The sequence below is a fragment of the Thalassophryne amazonica genome, chromosome 6 (assembly GCF_902500255.1).
Source record: "Thalassophryne amazonica chromosome 6, fThaAma1.1, whole genome shotgun sequence".
NCBI lineage: Eukaryota > Metazoa > Chordata > Actinopteri > Batrachoidiformes > Batrachoididae > Thalassophryne > Thalassophryne amazonica.
In genome coordinates this window covers 105,543,295-105,554,086 of record NC_047108.1, presented here as the reverse complement: position 1 = coordinate 105,554,086, position 10,792 = coordinate 105,543,295, and the positions used below count along the sequence as shown (strand labels likewise).

The following is a 10,792-nucleotide window of genomic DNA, read 5'->3' as shown; positions in this document are numbered from 1 at the left end:
TAAACTCAAAACTGATCTGTCAGTTGCTGACAGTGTACCGGAGTCAATACAGAAAGTTAGCAGGTTATCGATTAGCTGTAGCTTCTGCTAAGATTTTTTTTTTATCAGTTTATCCTTATAAAAATGAACTGTTCAGTTAGCGGATTAGCGGTTATCAAAGCTAACTTTTTATTTAGCTGTGCCCACCACTGCATATGAGGAAAGATTTAACTTGCACGGATGACCTGCGCTGCCCCCCCCCCCCCCAATTTTTCTCAGTGGATTTACATTGGTCCAGATGGCCAAATGGCCCAGAAACTCAGAAAAACTCTGAAATCTGCAGAAAACAGGGCGTTTGGTTTTGCAAAGCTCATGACAAATGCCTTCACAGGATCTTCTTCATGACAAGACTATTGAAAGAGCATAGAGACCTTCTCAGCAGCTCTGACACAGCAAGGTAGTTACATAATTCACATATCTGACAGCTTCAAGTCACATCTAACCTGGCTGACCCAAAGCCACATGTTGAAGATTAGACCCAGAGGACAGAAGGTGCTGCCGCATGCTGATAAGCAGCGCAATGGAGCATTGAGGCTGAGAAATTCTGGCAAAATTGAAGCTGCAGCAATGGATTAAAAGTCTGACACAGGTAATCTTGCTTACAAAGATCAAAGAAGAAGCAGGACTCCCTATTAATCTGTCTCTTTTTCTTTGCTTCACCATGCCAACAGCGAGCACAGGGGATTCTCAGTCTTTCTGGATAAGAAGGCCACAAAAGAAGATAATGGGGCACAAAGTAGCACACACCAGTGAGAAGAGTGAGGCAAATTTGTGGTTCTGAATTAGATTGTGTGATCGCTTTAAGATAATGTCTGTAAAGGATACCAGCATTGTTGAAAGATTTATACCTGTCTGGATTGTTGGGATGCTGTTGGCCCACAGCTCTGTGATGTGATGAAGGGCTGTGCTTGGCTGAATTTGTTCCAGATGGAGGAGCGCTGTCTATGACACACACAAATAAATCATCAACACACCTTTTCACTATGAGGTGTAGGAGAACCATTTGCAATCTTTTATTGGTCTCTACAGTCCAAGCTCACATTATCAGTTTTAAAAGTTTAAACATAAATGTTGACATATGCCCGATATTCTCTCTGGAACTCAAAAGTGAGTTGTGACAAACCTACCATCTTCAGGCACAACAGTGAGAGTGACAGAATTGCCAGCATCCTTGATGAGCTGGACAATGTCATTGTGGGACAGCTCCATGATGGACAGGCCATTGACAGCTGAGATACGGTCTCCCACCTTCATCTGTCCTATGCGGTCTGTCGGGCTGCCCTCAATGATACGGCCAATCTTGTGAGGTATAACTAAGACAGAAAAATGAAAAGAATGACTCACTTTATAAGTTAGAACTACACACTGCATCTGCATACAGTGCATCCGGGAAGCGTTCACAGTGCTTCACTTTTTCCACATTTTGTTATGTTACAGCTTTATTCCAAATGGATGAAATATTTTTTCTCCTCAAAATTGTAGACACAATATCCCATAATAACAATGTAAAAAAAGTTTTGTTTTATTAAGATTTCTGCAAAATTTCTATAATATGAAAAAAAAAACCTAAGAAATCCCAAGTACCGTATTTTCCGCACCATAAGGCGCACCTAAAAGCCTTACATTTTCACAAAAATCGGCCGTGCGCCCTATAATCCGGTGCGCCTTATGTGCGCACTGAATTCCAAAATCTGTAAAAACGACCGACGTTGTCTTTGACCGTCGGAATATCGGACCATTTCCCGCTGACACAGGGACATAATACGTAAAGTACGTACGCTGGCAGCGTAGAGTACGTACACTGGCAGCGATAAACCAATCGGAGAACATTACGTAATATGTAAAGTACGTACGCTGGTAGCGTAGAGTACGTACGCTGCCAGCGATAAACCAATCAGAGAAGAGTCCGTGAGTCCGTGGTACGTACACTTACCTCCGCCACTCCTCCGGTAGTTACCGTATACTACAGGTATCCTGCAAAACAACATTTATTTGTCTAAGGTCTAAGAGACATGCTTACAAGGCACAATTCAAACTGCAGGCTATCAGTTATGCGGTTGTTCATGGGAATAGAGCAGCTGCGAGAAGAAACAAGAAAATGAACTGCGCCAAGTTAAAAAGACCAAATGGAGTTTCCGCAGAAACAAAGCGAGGTGGCCACAGCTAGAAGACCAACTCGAGCAATGGGCCATTGAACAAAGAACAGCCGGGAGAAACGTCTCTACAGTCACCATTCAGCTGAAGGCAAAAACGATAGCGATGATGAGAGGGAAGATGAGCGGGAACCTGGAGTGTTTGATGGCGAAATTGCCCAGCTGTTCAATTCAGACACAGAAGATGAAGACTTCGATGGATTTGTGACAGAACCATAATAAAAAATAATGTGAGTACCATATTGTTAAATACCGGTAGCTCAAAGTTGTTAAAAAGTTCAAATAAACTCACCGTTTTGCTTTCGTGACCTTTTTTTTTGTAGACTATATGGGTGATTCTTTAACTACGGGCACTATTGGCCTTATAAATGTAATTTCCACCACACCACTGCCTTACAATATAAAGCGCCTTGGGGCAACGGTTTGTTGTGATTTGACGCTATATACATGTGCTCTGATGTCACTGTTTATCTCCATAGAAACTACCCAAACAATCTTTCATACAAACTGTTTAAAGGGATATTAGTGTTGTGGTGGAAATTACGGCAATAGTGTGGGACAACTACATTTTGTTTAAAAAATCACAACAGTTGTATGACATTGAATACCCAAATTATGTTTTGATTATTTTACTGATATTTTATTCAGAGATATTGTAAAACATTAGAAAAAAACGTTTCTTTACCATTCATTTTTATCATTGCTCCACAGCCTGTCCAGTGGATTTTTATTTTTATTTTATTTTTTAGCACTGTTGTCGTGCGTTACCTGTGCTGCTCCACAGCCTGTCTAGTGGATTTTTATTTTGTTTTAGCACTGTTGTCGTGCGTTGCCTGTGCTGCTCCACAGCCTGTCCAGTGGATTTTTATTTTTATTTTATTTTATTTTTTAGCACTGTTGTGCGTTACCTGTGCTGCTCCACAGCCTGTCTAGTGGATTTTTATTTATTTTAGCACTGTTGTCGTGCGTTGCCTGTGCTGCTCCACAGCCTGTCTAGTGTCGGATTCCCTGTTTGGGAATCCGTTAGCTTAGCGTAGCTACTAGCTCTTAGCCGTTTTAGCATGGCGGCTTCTCCTGTCTCTCCCGTACTTTTCTGCTCTGGGTGTGAAATGTTTAGTTATTCCTCGGCCTCTTTTAGCAGTAACGGTACTTGTAATAAGTGCAGCTTATTCGTAGCTTTGGAGGCCAGGCTGGGCGAATTGGAGGCTCGGCTCCGCACCGTGGAAAATTCTACAGCTAGCCAGGCCCCTGTAGTCGGTGCGGACCAAGGTAGCTTAGCCGCCGTTAGTTCCCCCCTGGCAGACCCCGTGCAGTCGGGAAGGCAGGCTGACTGGGTGACTGTGAGGAGGAAGCGTAGCCCTAAACAGAAGCCCCGTGTACACCGTCAACCCGTTCACATCTCTAACCGTTTTTCCCCACTCGACGATACACTCGCCGAGGATCAACTCTGGTTATTGGCGACTCTGTTTTGAGAAATGTGAAGTTAGCGACACCAGCAACCATTGTCAATTGTCTTCCGGGGGCCAGAGCAGGCGACATCGAAGGACATTTGAAATTGCTGGCTAAGGCTAAGCGTAAATTTGGTAAGATTGTAATTCACGTCGGCAGTAATGACACTCGGTTACGCCAATCGGAGGTCACTAAAATTAACATTGATCGGTGTGTAACTTTGCAAAAACAATGTCGGACTCTGTTGTTTTCTCTGGGCCCCTCCCCAATCAGACCGGGAGTGACATGTTTAGCCGCATGTTCTCCTTGAATTGCTGGCTGTCTGAGTGGTGTCCAAAAAATGAGGTGGGCTTCATTGATAATTGGCAAAGCTTCTGGGGAAAACCTGGTCTTGTTAGGAGAGACGGCATCCATCCCACTTTAGAGGGAGCAGCTCTCATTTCTAGAAATCTGGCCAATTTTTTGGGATCCTCCAAACTGTGACTGTCTAGCGTTGGGACCAGGAGGCAGAGCTGTGGTCTTATACACCTCTCTGCAGCTTCTCTCCCCCTGCCATCCCCCTATTACCCCATCCCCGTAGAGACGGTGCCTGCTCCCAGGCCACCAATAACTAGCAAAAATCTATTTAAGCATAAAAATTCAAAAAGAAAAAATAATATAGCACCTTCAATTGCACCACAGACTAAACTATTAAACATTAGGTCTCTTTCTTCTAAGTCCCTGTTGGTAAATGATATAATAATTGATCAACGTATTGATTTATTCTGCCTAACAGAAACTTGGTTACAGCAGGATGAATATGTTAGTTTAAATGAGTCAACACCCCCGAGTCACACTAACTGTCAGAATGCTCGTAGCACGGGCCGGGGCGGAGGATTAGCAGCAATCTTCCATTCCAGCTTATTAATTAATCAAAAACCTAGACAGAGCTTTAATTCATTTGAAAGCTTGTCTCTTAGTCTTGTCCATCCAAATTGGAAGTCCCAAAAACCAGTTTTATTTGTTATTATCTATCGTCCACCTGGTCGTTACTGTGAGTTTCTCTGTGAATTTTCAGACCTTTTGTCTGACTTAGTGCTTAGCTCAGATAAGATAATTATAGTGGGCGATTTTAACATCCACACAGATGCTGAGAATGACAGCCTCAACACTGCATTTAATCTATTATTAGACTCTATCGGCTTTGCTCAAAAAGTAAATGAGTCCACCCACCACTTTAATCATATTTTAGATCTTGTTCTGACTTATGGTATGGAAATAGAAGACTTAACAGTATTCCCTGAAAACTCCCTTTTGTCTGATCATTTTTTAATAACATTTACATTTACCCTGATGGACTACCCTGCAGTGGGGAATAAGTTTCATTACACTAGAAGTCTTTCAGAAAGCGCTGTAACTAGGTTTAAGGATATGATTCCTTCTTTATGTTCTCTAATGTCATATACCAACACAGAGCAGAGTAGCTACCTAAACTCTGTAAGGGAGTTAGAGTATCTTGTCAATAGTTTTTACATCCTCATTGAAGACAACTTTGGATGCTGTAGCTCCTCTGAAAAGAGAGCTTTAAATCAGAAGTGTCTGACTCCGTGTGTATAACTCACAAACTCGTAGCTTAAAGCAGATAACCCGTAGTTGGAGAGGAAATGGCGTCTCACTATTAGAAGATCTTCACTTAGCCTGGAAAAAGAGTTTGTTGCTCTATACGGAAAGCCCTTCGTGAAGCTAGGACATCTTTCTACTCATCACTAATTGAAGAAAATAAGAACAACCCAGGTTTCTTTTCAGACTGTAGCAGGCTGACAAAGAGTCAGAGCTCTATTGAGCTGAGTATTCCATTAACTTTAACTAGTAATGACTTCATGACTTTCTTTGCTAACAAAATTTTGACTATTAGAGGAAAAAATTACTCATAACCATCCCAAAGATGTATCGTTATCTTGGCTGCTTTCAGTGATGCCGGTATTTGGTTAGACTCTTTCTCTCCGATTGTTCTGTCTGAGTTATTTTCATTAGTTACTTCATCCAAACCATCAACATGCTTATTAGACCCCATCCTGCCAGGCTGCTCAAGGAAGTCCTACCATTATTTAATGCTTCAATCTTAAATATGATCAATCTATCTTTGTTAGTTGGTTATGTACCACAGGCCTTTAAGGTTGGCAGTAATTAAACCATTACTTAAAAAGCCATCACTTGACCCAGCTATCTTAGCTAATTATAGGCCAATCTCCAACCTTCCTTTTCTCTCAAAGATCTTGAGAGGGTAGTGTGTAAAACAGCTAACTGATCACCTGCAGAGGAATGGGTCTATTTGAAGAGTTTCAGTCAGGTTTTAGAATTCATCATAGTACAGAAACAGCATTAGTGAAGGTTACAAATGATCTTCTTATGGCTTCGGACAGTGGACTTATCTCTGTGCTTGTCTGTTGGACCTCAGTGCTGCTTTTGATACTGTTGACCATAAAATTTTATTACAGCGATTAGAGCATGTCATAGGTATTAAAGGCATTGCGCTGCGGTGGTTTGAATCATATTTGTCTAATAGATTTACAGTTTGTTCATGTAAATGGGGAATCTTCTTCACAGACTAAAGTTAATTATGGAGTTCCACAAGGTTCTGTGCTAGGACCAATTTTATTCACTTTATACATGCTTCCCTTGGGCAGTATTATTAGACGGTATTGCTGAAATTTTCATTGTTACGCAGATGATACCCAGCTTTATCTATCCATGAAGCCAGAGGATACGCACCAATTAGCTAAACTGCAGGATTGTCTTACAGACATAAAGGACATGGATGACCTCTAATTTCCTGCTTTTAAACTCAGATAAAACTGAAGTTATTGTACTTGGCCCCAATTAGCTAAACTGCAGGATTGTCTTACAGACATAAAGACATGGATGACCTCTAATTTCCTGCTTTTAAACTCAGATAAAACTGAAGTTATGTACTTGGCCCCACAAATCTTAGAAGCATGGTGTCTAACCAGATCGTTACTCTGGATGGCATTTCCCTGATCTCTAGTAATACTGTGAGAAAATCTTGGAGTTATTTTTGATCAGGAATGTCATTCAAAGTGCATATTAAACAAATATGTAGGACTGCCTTTTTGCATTTACGCAATATCTCTAAATCAGAAAGGTCTTGTCTCAGAGTGATGCTGAAAAACTAATTCATGCATTTATTTCCTCTAGGCTGGACTATTGTAATTCATTATTATCAGGTTGTCCTAAAAGTTCCCTAAAAGCCTTCAGTTGGTTCAGAATGCTGCAGCTAGAGTACTGACGGGGACTAGCAGGAGAGAGCATATCTCACCCGTGTTGGCCTCCCTTCATTGGCTTCCTGTTAATGCTAGAATAGAATTTAAAATTCTTCTTCTTACTTATAAGGTTTTGAATAATCAGGTCCCATCTTATCTTAGGGACCTCGTAGTACCATATTACCCCATTAGAGCGCTTCGCTCTCAGACTGCGGGCTTACTTGTAGTTCCTAGGGTTTGTAAGAGTAGAATGGGAGGCAGAGCCTTCAGCTTTCAGGCTCCTCTCCTGTGGAACAAGCTCCCAATTCAGATCAGGGAGACAGATACCCTCTCTACTTTTAAGATTAGGCTTAAAAACTTTCCTTTTCGCTAAGGCTTATAGTTAGGGCTGGATCGGGTGACCCTGGACCATCCCTTGGTTATGTTGCTTTAGACGTAGACTGTGTTTCACAATTATTGTATGGCCTTGCCTTGCAATGTGGAGCGCCTTGGGGCAACTGTTTGTTGTGATTTGGCGCTATACAAGAAAAAAGTTGATTGATTGATTGATCATTGAAGATCAAAAGTCTGGGTGTGGGACAAGCACAAAACGGCAATATTTGCATATAATGATGCTGAAAAAAGGTGAAAAAGTCATCATAGACTACTTGAAATTTCCCCTTTTTGCTGTTTTTCATACAATATGATCAAAGGACATAATAAGTGCCCGTAGTCTAAGAATCACCCATATGTTTTAGCGTGCGCCTTTGTCAGGGTTAAGTACCCGCTAACTGAGGCTGCGCCTTATAATCCGGTGTGCCTTTTGTAAGGGTTAAGTACCGCCAATTGAGGGCACGCCTTATAATCCGGTGCGCCTTATGGTGCAGAAATACGGTAAATAAGCATCCACAACCTTTGCCATGGAGCTCAAATTGAGCTCAGGTGCATCCTGTTTCCACTGATCATCCTTGAGATGTTTCTCCAGCTTAACTGAAGTCCACCTGAACATGATTTGGAAAGGCACACACCTGTCTACATATAAGATCCCACAGTTGATGGTGCATGTCAGAGCACAAACCAAGCATGAAGTCAAAGGAATTATCTGTATACCTACAAGACAGATTGTCCTGAGGCACAAATATGGGGAAGGGTACAGAAACATTTCCACTGCTTTGTAGGTCCCAATGAGCATAGTGGCCTCCATCATCTGTAAATGGAAGAAGTTTAGATCCACCAGGACCTTCCTAGTGCTGGCCACCTGCCTAACTGGTCATCAGGGAAGAGGACCTTAGACAGGTAAGTGACCAAGAGCTAATCCTCTGTGGAGAGAGGAGAACCTTCCAGAAGGACAACCATCACCAATCAGCAATCCACCAATCAGGCATCTATGGCAGAGTGGCCAGATGGATGCCACTCCTGAGTAAAAGGCACATGGCAACTCACCTGAATTTGCCAAAAGGCACCTGAAGACTCACAGACCATGCAAAACAAAATTCTCCGGTCTGATGAGACAAAGACTGACTCTTTGGCGTGAATGTCAGGCATCATGATTGGAAGAAACCAGGCACCATTCCTACAGTGAAGCATGGTGGTGGCAGCATCATGCTGTGGGGATGTTTTTCTGTGCTAGGAACTGGGAGACGAGTCAGGATTGAGAGAAAGATGAATGCAGCGATGTACAAAGACATCCTGGATGAAAACCTGGTCCAGAGTGGTCTTTTTGAGGGAAAAAAATGAATTTACTCCATTTTGGAATAAAGCTGTACATAAAATGTGAAAAAGGAAGCACTGTGAATACTTTCCTGGATCCACTTACCTGTACATTAGTGATTGATCTCTGCTCTCTTCCACAGCATGTCTTTTTCCTGATTCTCTCCCCTCAGCCCCAACCAGTCCCAGCAGAAGACTGCCCCTCCCTGAGCCTGGTTCTGCTGGAGGTCTCTTCCTGTTAAAAGGGAGTTTTCCTTCCCACTGTCGCCAAGTGCTTGCTCATAGGGGGTCGTTTTTGACCGTTGGGTTTTTCTGTAATTATTGTATGGCTTTTGCCTTACATATAAAGCGCCTTGGGGCGACTGTTTTGTCGTGATTTGGCGCTATATAAATAAAATTGATTTGATTTGATTTGTAAATTCTGCTGTACCCAATTCACATTGTGTCAAGAACTCAAATAACACACAACTCACTGGGTTTAACACAAGACAGGAACGATTATACTGTAAATTCTGCACTTTTGTTCCTCTGACCTCCAGGTGGGGGCTTGTTCTTAGAGGTGAGGATCACAAAGCCGAAGCCTTCATTGTCTTTGCGCTGTAGAGTAATGTCAAAGCACTCTGGTCGAGAGGACTGGGTATGTTGGACAGCATTTGGGGCCTCAACATGAGGAAGCTTGGGAGAGTTGTTAACATTGGCAGGCTGATGGCTGCTTTCGTCCTCTCCAGCACCTTCTGACAAATGATACCACAAAAAAAACATGAAGGAATACCTTTAGATTGTATAAACACAACTGGGTTTGAAACAACAGCCATCTGGTCATGATGCTGCATGTCTCTAAATCACGTCGAACAGGATGGGGTCAACTTCAAAAGTAAATTATGTTGAAGAAAGGAACTGCCACTTTTATCAGCAAAACCATTTTTGAAAACTCTATGTATTCCGTAAAGCAATTGCCAAATAGACTTGCTTAAATTAAACATTGTTTTTGCATTAACAGCAATACAGTGCAGACAATTAATTCAGTACTATTGTGCTTTTGCATGTTTCGTTCAGCTCAAACAAGACTGAGGAGCATTCTTCCAACTCAACAACAGAGACTTTTAGCAGTGACAGTGACAGTACTGTGACCAGAAATACAGGGTGACCCCCCCAAAATCAACCCATAAAACTGGTCCAAAGGACCAACACATGTTGAGGGAGACTGTTGTTCCAATTGTCTTCCACAACATGTCTTGGTCAACCAAGGAACAATGTTTCTGTGTAGGCTCTCAGTTGTCCAGGTGGTTTCCATAGTAGAGAAGCTTGAATCTTCGACTGGACTGGGTTGCTTGACGCGAGGACGTTTCGCTTCAAATCGCAGAAGCTTCCTCAGCTAAAATTCTTGCTCTGGAAGTCTGAACAACAACTTGTCCGGAAAGCCCTCACAGTATGTGGGTACCCACGATGGTCCCTGGACAAAGTGCAGAAGTCCCAGAGAACAAAGAGACCAGATAGACAGGAGACGGAGACAAGAAGAAGAGTGTCTCTCCCTTATTTAGCAGGAGTAGGGGAAAAACTACAGAGGATCTTCAGACAGCACAAAATCCCAGTTTACTTTAAACTGGTTAACAGCTTGAGACAGAAATTAGTTCACCCTAAGGACATGATCCCTAGTTACAAACAGAGCAATGTAGTGTATTCTATCAGATGTCAGGAAAACTGTAACGAACACTACATAGGTGAAATGAAGTAACCTTTACACAAAAGGCTATACCAGCACCGCAGAGAGGGCGCCAGTGGACCTCAGTCTGCGGTTCACCTCCACCTTAAAGACACTAACCACATGTTTGAGGACAAGGAAGTTAAAATATTAGCCAGAGAGAAGAAATGGTTTGAGAGAGGGGTCAAGGAAGCATTCTTTGTGAAACGTTTTAAACCCAGCCTTAACCAGGGAGGGAGTCTGAGACACACTTTATCCCCTGTTTACAATGGGGTACTCAGGTCAAAGGAGTTTCAGTCTTTTGTTCATGGTAATGAGTCATTCACGTCATCAAGGGAGCCATCAGAAAGGCATCCATCCCATCGTTAGAGGGACAGCTGTCCTGCCATTAGGTGTGCTAACTACAGCTCAATAGTTGCTAATTAGAGCTATTGTTTAGTCACTAGCCTATAGCAGTCTGCCTCTCAGTAGGAGGGGTCTGGTTAGGTTTAAAACTCCAG

General features: G+C 42.4%; 1 pseudogene; it reads right to left on the bottom strand.

Moving 5' to 3' along the window:
* The window catches only part of LOC117512852, a 421,938-nt pseudogene that overhangs the window by 6,317 nt on the left and 404,829 nt on the right, over positions 1-10,792 (bottom strand).